Source organism: Sminthopsis crassicaudata, chromosome 1, assembly GCF_048593235.1.
Source record: "Sminthopsis crassicaudata isolate SCR6 chromosome 1, ASM4859323v1, whole genome shotgun sequence".
In the NCBI taxonomy this organism is placed as follows: Eukaryota; Metazoa; Chordata; class Mammalia; order Dasyuromorphia; family Dasyuridae; genus Sminthopsis; species Sminthopsis crassicaudata.
In genome coordinates, this window is record NC_133617.1 from 608,788,348 (window position 1) to 608,805,112 (window position 16,765).

Consider the following 16,765-nt stretch of genomic DNA (forward strand, 5'->3'; position numbering starts at 1 on the left):
AATCTCCTTCACTTTGTAAACTCTTTGACTAGATATGAGCTTAATTTATCATGACTATCACTTTTTTCATGATAAAGTTATTGAGTCAGTTGTTTTTTCATCATTATTTAACGTAATACATGATATGCTTTAAAAAAATTGGGGGGGGGCAAGGTAATTGGGTTAGTGTCTTGCCCAGGGTCACACAGTTGATAAGTGTTAAGTGTCTGAGACTGGATTTGAATTCAGGTCCTCCTGACTCCAGGACCAGTCTCTATCTACCATATCATCTAGCTCTCCCCATGATATATATATATATATATATATATATATATATATATATATATATATATATATATATATATCTACACATATATATTTTAATAGTTTTTATTGACAAAACATATGCACGGGTAATTTTTCAACATTGATCCTTGAAAAAACTTCTGTTCCAACTTTTCCCCTCCTTCCCTCTTTCCATTCCCTTATTTGACAGGTATTCCTATACATGTTAAATATGTTAAAGTATATGTTAAATATAATGTATATGTGTATACACACACACATATATATGTATATATACACACACACACACACACACACACATATTTATAGTTGTCTTGCTACACAAGAAAAATCAGATTTAGAAAGAAGGTAAAAATAACCTGGGGGGAAAAAAACCCCAAAAACGCAAGCAAACAATAACAGAAAGAGTGTAAATGCTGTGTGGTCCACACTCATTTCCCAGTGTTCTTTCACTGGGTGAAGCTGGTTCTGTTCATTACTGATCAATTGGAACTGAGTTGGATCCTCCCATTGTTGAAGATAGCCACTTCCATCAGAATAGATCTTCGTATAGTATTGTTGAAACTGATCTCCGGTTCTACTCATTTCACTTAGCATCAATTCATATAAGTCTCTTCTAGCCTCTCTGTATTCATCCTGCTGGTCATTTCTTATAGAACAATAATATTCCATAATATTCATATACCACAATTTACTCAGCTATTCTTTAGTTGATGGTCATCCATTCAATTTCCAGTTTGTAGCCACTACAAAAAGAGCTGCCACAAACATTTTTACACACACAGGTCTCCTTCCCTTCTTTAATATCTCTTTGGGATATAAGCCCAGTAGTAGCACTGTTGGATCAAAGGGAATGCACAGTTCGACAACTTTTTGAGTATAGTTCCAAATTGCTCTCCAGAATGGTTGGATCTATTCACAACTCCACTAACAATGTATCAGTGTCCCAGTTTCCCCACATCCCCTCCAATATTCATCATTACCATGATATCCTTTTAAATTTGGCCTTTCAAAGGAGTTCTGAAAGAGATAAAGAGAGAATAATTTCTGGAGAGAAATTCAGAGATCAGAAAGAACAACTACCCAGAGAAAATAGACTTGGATCCCTGATAGGGATGGCAGACATAGGATATCCATATATCAATTCAAGGGATGGACCTCAAGGATGGCAGCAATGACAATGTCAGATAGAAGAAAATGCCAAGCTTTTTCAATTCACTGGTACTGTGAGTTCGAGGGAGCAGTTGACTCTGTTGACTCTAACTCCTTTAATTTTTGGAGCAATGACAGAAATTAGATATGTATCCACACTTAACACCATATACCAAGATAAGATCAAAATGGGTCCATGATTTAGGCATAAAGAATGAGATCATAAATAGATTAGAGGAACAGAGAATAGTCTACCTCTCAGACTTGTGGAGGAGGAAGGAATTTATGACCAAAGGAGAACTAGAGATCATTATTGATCACAAAATAGAAGATTTTGATTACATCAAACTAAAAAGTTTCTGTACAAACAATACTAATGCAAATAAGATTAGAAGGGAAGTAACAAATTGGGAAAATATTTTTACAGTTAAAGGTTCTGATAAAGGTCTCATTTCCAAAATATATAGAGAACTGACCCTAATTTATAAGAAATCAAACCATTCTCCAATTGATAAATGGTCAAAGAATATGAACAGACAATTCTCAGATGATGAAATTGAAATTATATCCACTCATATGAAAGAGTGTTCCAAATCACTACTGATCAGAGAAATGCAAATTAAGACAACTCTGAGATACCACTACACACCTGTCAGATTGGCTAAGATGACAGGAACAAATAATGATGAATGTTGGAGGGGATGTGGGAAAACTGGGACACTAATACATTGTTGGTGGAGTTGTGAAAGAATCCAGCCATTCTGGAGAGCAATTTGGAACTATGCCCCAAAAGTTATCAAACTGTGCATACCCTTTGATCCAGCAGTGCTACTATTGGACTTATATCCCAAAGAAATACTAAAGAGGGGAAAGGGACCTGTATGTGCCAAAATGTTTGTGGCAGCTATTTTCGTAATGGCTAGAAACTGGAAGATGAATGGATGTCCATCAATTGGAGAATGGTTGGGTAAATTATGGTATATGAAGGTTATGGAATATTATTGCTCTGTAAGAAAAGACCAGCAGGATGAATTCAGAAAGATTTGGAGAGACTTACATGAACTGATGCTGAGTGAAATGAGCAGAACCAGAAGATCACTATACACTTCAACAACAATACTGTATGAAGATATATTCTGATGGAAGTAGATATCTTCAACATAAAGAAGATCCAACTCACTTCCAGTTGATCAATGATGGACAGAAACAACTACACCCAGAGAAGGAACACTGGGAAGTGAATGTAAACTGTTAGCACTACTGTCTATCTACCCAGGTTACTTATATCTTCGGAATCCGATACTTAACGTGCAACAAGAAAATGGTATTTACACATATATATTGTATCTAGGTTATACTGTAACACATGTAAAATGTATGGGATTGCCTATCATCTAAGGGAGGGAGTAGAGGGAAGGAGGGGAAAATTTGGAAGAATGAATACAAGGGATAATGTCATAAAATTACTCATGCATATATACTGTCAAAATTTTTTATAATTATAAAATTAATAAAAAATTTTTTTTTGGAGCAGAATGATCAGTGTAGTCTACAGACATACCAATATGTCTAATGGACTGCATGAGCCCTTTCTTGGAAAGAAAAGACTACTCAACTTTCTAGCTACTCTGACCATGCTGGAAAATCCAAGCAGGGTATGACTATAAGTCTGGAGATTATTTTCAATGTTCCTGGAAGATTGTATTCAAAAATGGATCTTCAGCTATAGGTAATAACATAAGTCTATAAGACTTAATTCCCTGGTAAGAAAGGGAACTAGGGTTGACTTGACTGTTCACATTTTTTTTTCTGATGAAATAAAGCTATCATTTATTTTATATCTTCTTATTTTATATCTTACTTAACCTGAATACTTGCATGACTCTTTTCCTTTTGGAAAAAAAAACACAAGCCAAGTTATGTTTCAGGCATGGGTGAGGACAAAATAAGCTAATTCATAATGTTCCAATGGGACACCTTGAGTGGGATCATCAATCAAATTGAGTAATTTGTGAAAAATCCTCAGATTTAACATGAACTGTGTGAACTCAGAGCCTTCAGTACTGAGTCATGAGTAGCAAGTGTTTGGCAGTTCATAAATTGAAGTGGCGTGGAAGAATTTATTCAATGGTTGTACTGGCGCAGTGAGTCATTGTATTTTGTGGAGAAGAAAAAAACAATAGTATGAATGAAAGTTCTGTGTGAAAGGATTCAATGAGTGATACAGAAGAAAAAAAGAAGGAAAGAAGGAAGGAAAGAAAAAAGATCCAAAGGAAGAAAGGAAGGAAGGAAAGGTGAGAACAAAAAAGGAAAAGAGGGAAAGAAGAAAGGAAGGGAGGGAGGGAGGAAGGAAAGAAGAAAAGAAGAGGAGAGGGAGAAAGAAAGAAGGAAGGAATAAGGGAGAAAGGAAAGGGGGAAGGTTAAGTTGCAGATAAGAATGCTAATCTGTATTATAGGGGATTCCTTTTTTTGGAGTTCCTTGTATAATTGCAGTCATAGGCCTAGCCCTATCTCTTTCCCCCATTTTTATTTTTATATCGCCTTGATTTTCTAGATAGTGATTTCTATCATAATTTGCAAACATGAAATACAACTTTATTGGAGAATTGTTTGTTTTTTGTGTGTTTATAAATGTTCCAGTTACAAGACTCAGAAAGCAGCAGCAAATTAAAGGCTTTTATGACTACTTTGACTTCTTCCTCAGCCCCTTATCTCCATTAGAGAATCACTCAGCCAACCTACCACTCCCATACAATAGAGCATAAAGGAACTGACAGGTAGGTAGTTTGGGGTGTAGGTGGTTGAACTGTTTTTATTTTAAAATCAATTTACACAGCTGGTTCCAATGCTAGACCTTTTAATGTAGACAGATTGGAAGGGCAATGGGAGCTGTTATTTATTTTATATTCATAACTCCATTTCATTATTGACTTAGGTAGCCTGATCACTAACCACCATCCTTATGTGGAAAGAAAAATGTCTCCTCAGTCCCTAGTTCTTAAGTTACTTTGACTAAGTTTCATGGTTTCATAAAGTCATAGAATGTTATAAGTAGAAGGGGTCTTAGAGACCATCTAGTACAACTACTTCATTTTAGAAACACTGCCCCTTCCCCATTACAATCCCAGTTTGTAATCTCTCGCTCATGATTTGAAGCCAAAGAAGGCAGCTACTACTCTCATGTTTTAGTATGTGATCTGTGGGTCTAATCTCCTGCTATGATAGGTCATGATCCTTCACCAGTTTAGGTCCTGTTAATAATATGCCAGTAGATGCAATTATCTCTTAGGAGAGGTCTTTACTAAAATCACATAGTAAGTTTAGTATTTATAAAAGTTTCTCTTCAATTAGCCTGGAGTATATTCTATCATCTAGGGTGGTATGTTCTGATTAAATTTCTCTAGATTATAATTTTACTTTAGGATTTCAGAGCACTTTGAAGGATTTGAAGTGATTTTTGCTTTACTGCATTGGCTCAAACCCCCACAGGCTATGTTCTTCTCATTGCTAAGGGTCAGTGATTTGCAACCCAATTCTATTTTATTGATTAGCTTTTATGAAAAGATATTTCTTCAAAGGTATAACCAGAAAAAATATGAATATTTCTCCCAATACCTCTAAAGCATACTTTCTCTGTAAAACATGAGTGTTTGGAATGAAGTTGTGAAAGGGAGTAAGCTCAATTTATCTTAATTCCTACATAGCTTAAATCCAATCAAATTTATGTCCAAATTTGTCTTTGCTGCTTGATGAATCCTCAGCTCAGTTTCCAAAGAGTGAAGAATCCAATGGTTTTCTTCAGAAAGACTTCTTACATTCTGAGGCCTTGATGCTGTGCTAACTGAGAAACCTGACTTGGACTTAGCTCCAAGATTCTTAGTTTTACTCTCCCCAACTTTATGAAACTCCAAGGATTAGAGACTATACTCTTCTCACTGCTTGCAATGAGCACAGAAGTCCCAAGATCCCAAAAAAGTTAAAGAGTCAAAGAAGTAGTGGTTGAATTTGATAGTTTTTTAAAAAAAATTCTTTCTAGTAAATTAATGATCCTTCTTTTCAATATTTATTTAGCCAATTTTAAAGAGTTACAGAATGTCTACACATAAGAGAGATTTCTGTCGTCAATGAGTCTAACAAACATTGAAGCAAAAATCTCCTCTCAAACTTCCAGAAAAAGAGGTCATACAGATTCTTCTTATTTATTTACTTACTTAATTCCAGTAAGGGGGAATGTGCTCCCTCCCCAGAAAGTCTATTCTACCTTCCACTTTTTAGATACCTTTGATTTTATGGAAGTATTACCCTTATGTCAGGTGAAATTTATTTTCTTGTAGCTTTTACCTTGTGCCTTTGGTTCTGCTCTCTGGAACCATACAGAACAAGTCTAATGTGTTTTCCACATGGCAACCATTCAAATACTTGATGGCAACTAGTTAATTATCATGTCTCTTCCTGACTTTTCTTCTTCAGGTTAAACATTTACCTTTTTTTTTCCCCAGTGATTACTCTCATGTAATGGTTTCTAATTCTTTCACTACCCTGATTGTTGGCCACTGGATATGCTCCAATCTATGAGTGTTCTGCAAATGAATTGCCCAAGTAAAGCAGAGTCATGATGGCGATGTTTCAGGAAAAAAATTCAATGAACTTCTACAGAAAAACTCCTCCAGAAAAATCTGGGAAATATACCAGAACAAATTCTGATAAAGAAATACAAGAAAAATGGACAAAATAATTTTTATTCCCCTGACACAGCATAGGGAGAAAGACAGAGAGATGTGTGAATATTGGGGATAGGGTTTGGCTAAGAGTACACTACTCTTAGAGCAATTTAAGGCAGCATATGAATGCAAGCAGAGGTCCTACACTCATATGAGGGCATTCCTACACCCATACTAGGACATCTCAACAGAAATATGCCAATTGGTAGTTTTGTTGTCTCTTATCCAGGTTGAAATCAAGATCTAGGGTAGCCTGAGAAGAGTACTTGCACCCAGGGGTAGCATTCTAAGGTAAGGTGTAGTCTCAGATTCTAGGCAATGTACTTAGCTAAGAGCAGATCAAAAGCACATGGTTTTTACATTTTTCAGGCCCAGTAACTGCAGGCTCTCAGTTTTAGTCTCTTGCTCATTCTGAAATCTTCAGAAGAATAACTAGGACAAGAATACCAAAACAAAAGGAAATCTATAGGTCTGTCACTCTAACCCAGGAAGACTTTCTAGCTAGCAGTTAGTGGATGAGTCTAGTAGGAACCACTTTTTAAAGACCCAAACCCATCTCAGCTACTTGTAGATCAGAAGGCTAGATGGATAATACTCAGACTTTTATCTGGATCAAACCACTTAGGGAATACTGAAAACTTGGAGATACCTATTTTAAACTGTCCCTGAGATCATGAAAAAACTCAACATCCCTCAAGCAGCAAAAAGACCAGACCATAACTTTCTTCCAGAAGTGCACAGCCTGCTTCTAACATTTTCTGCTGTCCCAGAGAAGGCTGGAATGAACAACAACAACAATAAGAATCCTACCATAAAAAACTATTGTTATGACAATGACATTTGAGACATAAATTCAGAAAAAGAGAATGATTCCAAAATATCCTCAAGCAAAGGCACACACACACACACACACACACACACACACACACACACACACACACAGTAAATTCAGTTAGAATTCCTTGGAGAGAGATAGCAAGAGTTTACAAAAGAGTCAACCAATGTTTTTGTCTATGAAATGAGAGGTTTAGAAAAAAAAAAGTTGGAAAAGAAATGAGAACAATGGAAGAAAAAAATGGGGGGGAGTGGAATTGTGTTTGACACTTCAGGTACAAAACCCTGCCCAAACAAAAAATTCTCTGAAAACTAAAATGGACCAAAATAGAAGCCAAAGACTCCACAAAACAATAGGGAAAGCAAAAGACTGAAGGGAAAAAAGCTAAGAGAAAATATAAGCTATATCAGCAAAAATAACTGACTTGTAAAATAGATTAAGGGAGGGGGGAAGATTAGGAATTCCTGTACTACCTGACCATCAAGAACCTAGATCTCATATTTCAAGAAATTTTAAAAGAAAACTATTCAGATCTCTTATAACTAGAGGTTATAGAAGTAGAAATAGAAAAAAACTTTCTTTTTTAAAAAAATGCAAAATGAAAATTCCCAGGAACATGATAGCCAAAGTCCAGAGCTTCTAAATTAAAGAAAAACTATTTGAAGTAGCCAGAAAGAAAGAATTCAAGTACAGAGGAGTCATAGTAACAATCACACACAATTAGTAGCTTCCACTATAAAGAAGTGATCATCTTAGAATATAATATTCCAGAAGCCACAGGATCTAGAATTAGAGTCAAAACAACATGCCTTATAAAACTGAGTATAATACTGTAGAGGGAGAATCTTTAATGAAATAAAGGACTTAATACGGATTCTGCATGAAAATATTAGAGGTATGAAGAATGAATGATAAAGGATTAAATAAGAATAAAATGCTTACATTCTAATGTGGAGAAATGACACATCCTTTCTGAACTTCATTAAAAGGTATCATCAAAGAGTATAATTAGACAAGGCCTGGGAGTGGTTCTATTATGTCTTGATCTTAGAAGAATGAAAAGAGGGAAAAGAGAACTACATTAAGTGGGGAAGGAGAGAGCAAAGGCAAGTAAGGAGGAATTATCTCATAATCATTGTGTATAGATAAATGTGTATACAAATGAGGGGGAAGGGTTTGGGGGAAGTAGCTGACACTTGAACCTTAAATTGTCATCTGAATTGACTGGATACAAAAATATATTTCAGCCAAAAGACAAATAGGAGGGAAAAGAAAGAAGGGGAAAAATAAACTTTATCTAAGGATGCACAAAAATATTTATAGTATTTGCTCTGAAATGGCAATTCTGAGGATTTGAGGGAATGCTTATAAACTGGAGAATGGCTAAAGAAGTTATGTTATATAAATATGATGGAATGCTATTGGGCTTAGAGGGGATGAATAGAATGGATTCAGAGAAAGCTAGAAAGATTTATATGAACAGATACAAAGTGAAATAAGCAGAACCAGGAGAACAATTTATCTAATGACAATAATATGGTAAAGACAAACAACTTTGAAAAACTTGAAAACTCTGATCAGGGCAATCAACCATTACCCAAGGGACTAATGGCAAAGCATGGTATCCACCTCCTGAAAGAGAAGTGAAGGACTCAGAGGCAGGATGAAACATACTTTCTTCTTGGGACAAGGATAATGTGAAAATTTGTTTTGCTTAATGTGTTTGTTACAGAGATTTTTTTTTTTGTCATTCTCAATTGAAGGAAGGGGTTTGGAGGAATATAATAGAAGGCGAATTTTTACATATATATTTATGTGTATAATTTTTTTAAATGTAGTGCTCAGAATCAAACATAATACTCTACATGTGATCTGGGGCAGGCACAATGTGGCAATTATTATTTAAACATTAAGCCTCTGTTAATACAACTTGATTGCATTTAATTAATTGCATTCATATTGAACTTGCAATGTACTAAAATCCTGGAGCTTTCATGCAAAACATTACCTAATCTTGACACCTCAAATTTGGGTTTTTGAAGTGGATTTTTTTTTAACATCTTACAAGCCCTCACATCCTAGATTCAGTTTTATCATAAACTTACCAAGAACTTTTATGACCCTTATTATGATAGCTATCATTTATATAAATCTTTAAGGTTTGCAAAGTGCTTTACAACTTTTATTTCACTTGATCCTTACAACAACTCTGGAAGGTGAATTTTATAATTATCCTCATTTTACAAATAAAGAAACTAAGGCATATAGCATATAGCAACTAAGAGACTTTTCCAGTCTCACATAGCTATGAAATATTTGAGGCAGGCAGGATTTGAACTCAGATCTTTTTGATTCCAAGTCTAGCACTGCATTGCAGTCAGTTAATCAAAAATCATTTGTTAAATGCCTACTATGTGTCAAACATTGTGTTAAGTACAGGGATACCAAAACAAAACAAAACAAAACAACAAAAACAGACAAAAGATAGCTCCTACCCTTAAGGAGCAACCAGTCTAATGTGGAAGATAACAAGCAAGCAAATATATACAAACAAGATATAAAGAATAAATAGAAAATAATTAAGACAGGGAAGTTATTAGTTGATCAGTGGAATAGGTTAGGTTCACAGGACAAGATGGTGAATAAAAATAGCATCTAGTGTTTGACAAACCCAAAGATCCTAACTTTTGAAATAAGAATTCATTATTTGACAAAAAACTGCTGGGAAAACTAGAAATTAGTACGGCAGAAACTAGGCATGGACCCACACTTAACATCACATACTAAAATAAGATCAAAATGGGCCCATGATTTAGGCATAAAGAACAAGATCATAAATAAATTAGAGGAACATAGGATAGTTTACCTCTCAGACTTGTGGAGGAGGAAGGAATTTGTGACCAAAGGAGAACTAGAGATCATTATTGATCACAAAATAGAAAATTTTGATTACATCAAATTAAAAAAGCTTTTGTACAAACAAAACTAATGCAAACAAAATTAGAAGGAAGTAACAAAATGGAAAAACATTTTTAACAGTTAAAGGTTCTGATAAAGGCCTCATCTCCAAAATATACAGAGAATTGACTCTAATTTACAAGAAATCAAGCCATTCTCCAATTGATAAATGGTCAAAGGATATGAACAGACAATTTTCAGATGAGGAAATTGAAACTATTTCCTCTCATATGAAAGAGTGTTCCAAATCACTATTGATAAGAGAAATTCAAATTAAGACAACACTGAGATACCACTACACACCTGCCAGATTGGCTAAGATGACAGGAACAAATAATGTTGAATGTTGGAGGGGATGTGGGAAAACTGGGACATTGATGCATTGTTGGTGGAGTTGTGAACGAATGCAACCATTCTGGAGAGCAATCTGGAATTATGCCCCAAAAGTTATCAAACTGTGTATACCCTTTGATCCAGCAGTGCTACTACTGGGCTTATATCCCAAGGAAATACTAAAGAAGAGAAAGGGATCTGTATGTGCCAAAATGTTTGTGGAAGACTTGTTTGTAGTAGCTAGAAACTGGAAAATGAATGGATGCCCATCAATTGGAGAATGGTTGGGTAAATTATGGTATATGAATGTTATGGAATATTATTGTTCTGTAAGAAATGACCAACAGGATGAATACAGAGAGGCTTGGAGAGACTTACATCAACTGATACTGAGTGAAATGAGAAGAACTAGGAGATCATTATATACTTCAACAACAATATTATATGAAGATGTATTCTGATGGAAGTGGATATCTTCAACATAGAGAAGATCTAATCTAGTTCCAATTGATCAATGATGGACAGAATCAACTACACCCAAAGACTGGGAAATGAGTATAAACTGTTTGCATTTTTTGTTTTTCTTCCCAGGTTATTTTTACCTTCTGAATCCAGTTCTTTCTTTGCAACAACAACAACAACAACAACAACAACAACAACAACAACAACAACAACAACAAAATTTGGTTCTGCACATATATTTTGTATCTAGGATGTACTATAATATATTTAATATGTATGGGAATGCCTGCCATCTAGGGGAGAGGGTGGAGGGAAGGAGGGGAAAATTCGAAACAGAAGAGAGTACAAGGGATAATGTTGTAAAAAATTATCTATGCATATGTACTGTCAAAAATGTTATAATTATAAAATTAATTAAAAAGAATTTTTTAAAAGACAGAGAAGTCACTAAAATTATGAGAAGTTGGGAAAAGCTTCCTGTAGAAGATGGGATTTTAGCTGGGATTTAGAGGATGCCACAGAAAGCAGTGGGTATTCCAAGTATGGGAAACAGCCAATGAAAATACCAACCCTGAGACAGTATCTTATCCTTTATATTCTGTCATTGTATATATTAACTATCTCTTGAAATGTTACATGAAAATTGGATAAAAATGTCATCTATGCCAAGTTATTCTTAATCATTTTTGAAAAGCTAAGAAGAAAGATGACATACTATAGGTAAAAACATTTATTCTTTTATACAAAAGTGAACAATATCTCTACATGGCAATAAGAAAGTCCAAGAGGGAATAGAAGAAAGATATTCTATTCCCAAAAATTACAGAATGAATAAAATATCTTTAGAGTCAGTCTACCAAAACACACTCAAAATCTGTTTATATAAAATTATAAAATGCATTTTAAAGAAATAGTGAGTTGAATAACTAAAATGTTATTCAATGTTTGCAGCTAGATCATAACAATATAATAAAAATGGCATTATTACCTAAATTAATTTATAGGAATGAAGGAATAATAGCACTCCTAGATCTCAAATTAGATTATAAAATGGCTTTAAAGAGATTAGAAGAGCATAGTAGATAAAGATATATCAAGTAAAATTAGGCTTGATAAATAGTGTTCAATAAATCCCAAACATAAATTACCTAGAGAAAAATTTCTACTTCACAATAACTTTTGGGGAAACTAGAAGGCAATCTGCTAGAAGTTAGTTTTAGATCATCCACTTATATCACATATTGCAATTTTAAAAAATGGATAAGTGATTTAAATATTAAAGGTCATAGGATTAAAAGAAAAGTAGAAGGGAACACTATCAGATAATTTCATAATTATCACCAAAGAGAAAATTCTTAACTAACAAATGATAGGAATTATCACAAAAGATAAAACATGAAATTGAAAATTTTTTGAATGAACAAAACTAATGCAATTAGGATAAGAAGGGAATCAGTAGCCTAAGCTAAAATCTTTATATCAAATATTTGAGTTGTATATAAGATCTTAGATATATGAACAATTATAAGAAAAAAATGTAAACCCCAAAGCCATTCCCCAACAGATAAGTTGGGATATCAACAGTCTCAAAAAGAACAGCAAGCTATTAACAATGAGACTATACTCCAAATTGCTACTAATAATACAAATGCAAATCAAAATAACTCGGAGGTTTCACTCAGTAGTAAGCAAATTGAAGATGATAAAAGGCAGGGAAATCATTGTTTAGAGTTGTTGTGGGTTGACCAACACACTAATGCATTTCTTTTCTTTCTTTCTTTCTTTCTTTCTTTTTTTTTTTTTTCTGTATTACAAAATTTGTAAACTATCCCTATTCCTTGAGAGGTTTATTTTAACTAAACAGAACATAAAACTAACAAGATCATTATCTCTTCTGAAATTCTCCCTAACTGTTGCACCTCCTCACCTCTCTAGTTTTAAAATTGTTTTCTTTAATTAACAGAAAACTATTTTCTCTTCCTCCCACTTCACACTTTATTAAAAAAAGGAGAAAAGAAAAACAAATTCCTTGTAACAAGTATGCATCGTCAAGCAAAATAAATCCCCCTCAATGGCTGTATTTAAAAAAAAAAAGACATATATGCCTCATTCTGCATTATAAATCTATCACCTCTAATAAGAAGTGATTGGTATGTTTAGATGGTTGTTTTAGTGTACTTCTACAACTTTCAAAGTTTTTTCTCTTTAAAATGTTTTTGCTGTGTTCTCATTCTTTGTTGGTTTACAGAAGAGTTCAAAATTTTTCATTTCTATAATATTGATGTTATATAAATATTTTTCTGGTTCTGCTTACTTCATTTTGTATCAGTTAGTATAATTTTTTCAATATTTTTTTGAAATCATCTACTTCCTTAGTTGCAACAGCACTTTACTACTTCATCTTATTCATATAACATAACCTATTCAAACATTCCTCAGTTGATGGATTTCCCTTTAGTTTTCTTTTTTTTTTTTGCCACCACAAAAAAAGCTGCTATGAAAATCTTTGTACATAGAGGACTTTGTGCTATTTGCCCTAGAATTTGGAAATTACTAGTAATTGGAAAAATAAAAATTAAAGTACTTCTGAGAATCCACCTCACATCTATCAAATCATCAAGGAAGAAAAAGAGAAAATGATCAATGTTGGATGAGATGTGGGAAACTGGAACATTGAGACACCGTTGATGGACCTGTGATGTATATAATCATCAAGGAAAACAATTTGGAATAAAAATATAATTATAAAAAATTCATGCTATTTGGTTTAGATTTACCACTATTAGATTTGTACTCCACAAAAGAATAGTATAACATTCTTGGTGAAACTGTCAATTGATCCAACAATTCTGGAAAGCAATTTTGAATTATGCTAATAAATGAACTAAAAAGTCCATACCTTTTGATCCAAAATTCTCATTGCTATGTTTATATGCATCAAGAACGTCAACAATAAAAATAATATTCACATATTTCACATATTCACAAATACCAATTATTTATTGAAGCCCTTTGGCAGAGGAAGCCCATTGATTAAGGAATAATTAAATAAATTATGGTACATGAATGTAATGCTAATGTACTTTCAGAAATGAAAATTATGATGAAAAAAAGAAGCCTGTTAAGACTTATGTAAACAAAATCAAGAAAAGAATATACATAATGTAAATGGAAAGAACAAAAATAAGTAAAACTGAATGTTATGAACTTAAAATCATTAAGGTTACCTCCTCACCAAGAAGTATAATAAAGGACCTTCCTCATGTCTTTGCAAAGGTGGGTACCATGATATGGAATAATAGTTGTGTGTTAGTTTTGTCAGCTTGAATATTTTTCTCTTTTTTTATTCTTTGTTATAAAAATGTATCTCTGGAAGGGAAACAGTAGTATCTGGAAGGGATACACTGGAGGAAAAGGAAGGAAACAACAAAGCAAATATACATATTAAGTGCTTATGTTTAAGGCATTATATTAAATATTTTACAGATATTATCTTATTTAATTTCACAGTGGGCACAGTGAATGCCACAGTGAATAGAATACCAGGCCTGAGATCAGGAAGACCTATCTTCCTGAGTTTATATATGGCCCCAGATACTTACTAGTTGTATGACCCTGGACAAGTCACTCAAACATGTTTGCCCCAGTTCCCTTATCTGTAAAATGAGATGGACAGAGAAATGGCAAACTACTTAGTATTTTTTGCTAAGAAAACCACAAATGGACTCTTGAAGAATAGGACATTATTGAAATGACTAAACAACAACCACAACAAATTCTTACAACAATCCTAGGAAGTAGGTGTTATTAGTATCCTCATTTTATAGTTGAGGAAACTGAGACAAAGGGTAAGTAACCTGGCCAGGATCACAAAGGTAGTAATTGTCTGAATTAGGTTCTGAACTCAGATTTTCCTGACTCAAGACTGTGCCACCTAGAAACTTCTGTAACGGAAAATTAAGGCGATACAATTTTTATAAAAATATATGAATAAAAATTATTTTTAAAAAGAGATGATTGAGTAACAACTGATATGCTGAACAGGAATTCCTTGTTCAGTGGCCAGTGAGTAGATACATTATTAAATGAGGAAGTATGAAATCATCTCGATTCAAATCCTACCTCTCAGACCTACACTCTGTGTGATTTTGCTTAAGTTACTTAACCTATCAATGTTCCTTTTCTACAGTTTCTAAAACTAGAATTTATAGATGAACTGTTTGTTGGAAGGAACTATCTATATCAGTGAAATCATAAGTTCAGAATAAAATAAAAACAACTTTTAAGATGATTAAATAACATTACTTAGGCTGCTGGAACTCTAAATATGGGATCATTGTTGAGTGATTAGTAAGTGGGAGGAACTAAATGATATATCACTTTTGATATCTTTAATATGAATTAAACCAGAGAACAAAAAGAAGTTACAGTTAAATATTAAATAAAGTTGTAGGTAGAATTGGTTTTATTTTATGTTTAAAGGTAATAATGATCATCATTTTAGGGAATATTTAAACCTTTTGTAATACAATATTCATGAGAGATATTTAGAAGAACATTAGGAAAACAAGTTCAACTTAAGTACTAATATCAATTATAGAAGACGAGGAAATTGAGAAACTTTATGCAGAACTTTTTTTTTTTCCCTGAGGCTGGGATTAAGTGATTTGCCCAGGGTCACACAGCTAGTAAGTGTTAAGTGTTTGAGATCAAATTTGAACTCGGGTCCTCCTGAATTCAAGGCTGATGCTCTATCCACTGTGCCACCTAGCTGCCCCACTTTATGCAGAACTTGATAATAATATCCAAATTAAGTAGATATCTATTTTTTAAAAAAAATTTCAATCGTATTTTATTTTTTCAACATAGTTTTCAACATTCATTTTTATAAGATTTTGAGTCAAGGAGACTAATTTACACTTTGTGCATACCTAGCTTTTACATATTACACTGGAAAAATACATGGTACCCTCTCTGAAAACCCATGCAAAATTTCCTATGCCCTCCATTCTTTCTTGGAAACAGATGTTTTTCTTCTTTGTTGCTTTTATGAAAAAAACTGTTGGTATGGATTTAGTCTCCTGATTTTCACTAAGGTATTAATGGACTTCCATGATTATAAAAACTCATCTTATTATAAAAACTTTATTTTATCATTATAATAACATCAAGAAGTATGTAAAGGAAGTATTATTAACCTAATGTTACAGATGAGGAAACTAAATTTTAAGGAAGTTAAATAAGCTTTCTGAGAACACATAACTATTAAATGGTAGGTCTGGTATTTGAATTCATGTCATGTGTTTTCTTGCCATATCAAGGTTCCAAAAGTAGTTCTATTTTAACAGATGGCAATGTCTACCCAAAGGATAGAATCCTTAGTGGCAGAATGCCTAACATCATTAATAGGCTTCTTGAATAGATATTTTGAGTGTAAGTGGTTGAAGTTTGAGGTCCAAATGTTCTTCAAACCATATCAAATATCAATTCCATTTGTCAATGAATCCAAGATCTCATAGAAATCAAAGAAGATGATATTATAAGTGCTTAGCACAGTGCCTGTATATAGTACATATTTAGTAAGTGCTTGCTTCCCTCTCCTCGCCTTCCCTTGACTCCACTACCCTCAATGGTGTCTAGGGTTGAGAAGGAGCAAAAGTCATGTACAGCTGTCTTTCAAAGGAGATGGCCTTCAGGTTAATTCAGATGCATTCATCAAGCCTTTATTGAGGATCTACTTTGTTCCAGAAACCAAGCTAGGAACTAGGAACACAAAGCTAAAAATGAAACCATTACTTCCCCCTCAAGAAGCTTACATTGGAGGCAGGGCAGGGCAAGGGGAAAAGACAACATATACACACATAGATATGCATGAAATATGTGTAAAGTAATACAAAATAACTGGAGTGGGTGAGAGAACTAACTGGGGAGATCAGAAAAAGCTTCATACCAGATCTCTTCTGTTTTAATAGATTGTCTTCTTGAGTTGCCATGGTAGAAAAGATTGTCACCCTAAAAC

The 16,765-nt window shown here is 33.6% G+C and overlaps 1 long non-coding RNA gene across 1 annotated transcript; it reads left to right on the plus strand.

Annotated features, from left to right (window-relative positions):
- Nucleotides 1-3,504: 3,504 nt before the first annotated feature.
- On the plus strand, nucleotides 3,505-11,088 carry LOC141555515 (uncharacterized). The gene is made up of 3 exons (XR_012486216.1): nucleotides 3,505-3,731; nucleotides 4,078-4,214; nucleotides 10,876-11,088. It is a non-coding gene; the product is annotated as an uncharacterized LOC141555515 (long non-coding RNA).
- Nucleotides 11,089-16,765: the final 5,677 nt, after the last annotated feature.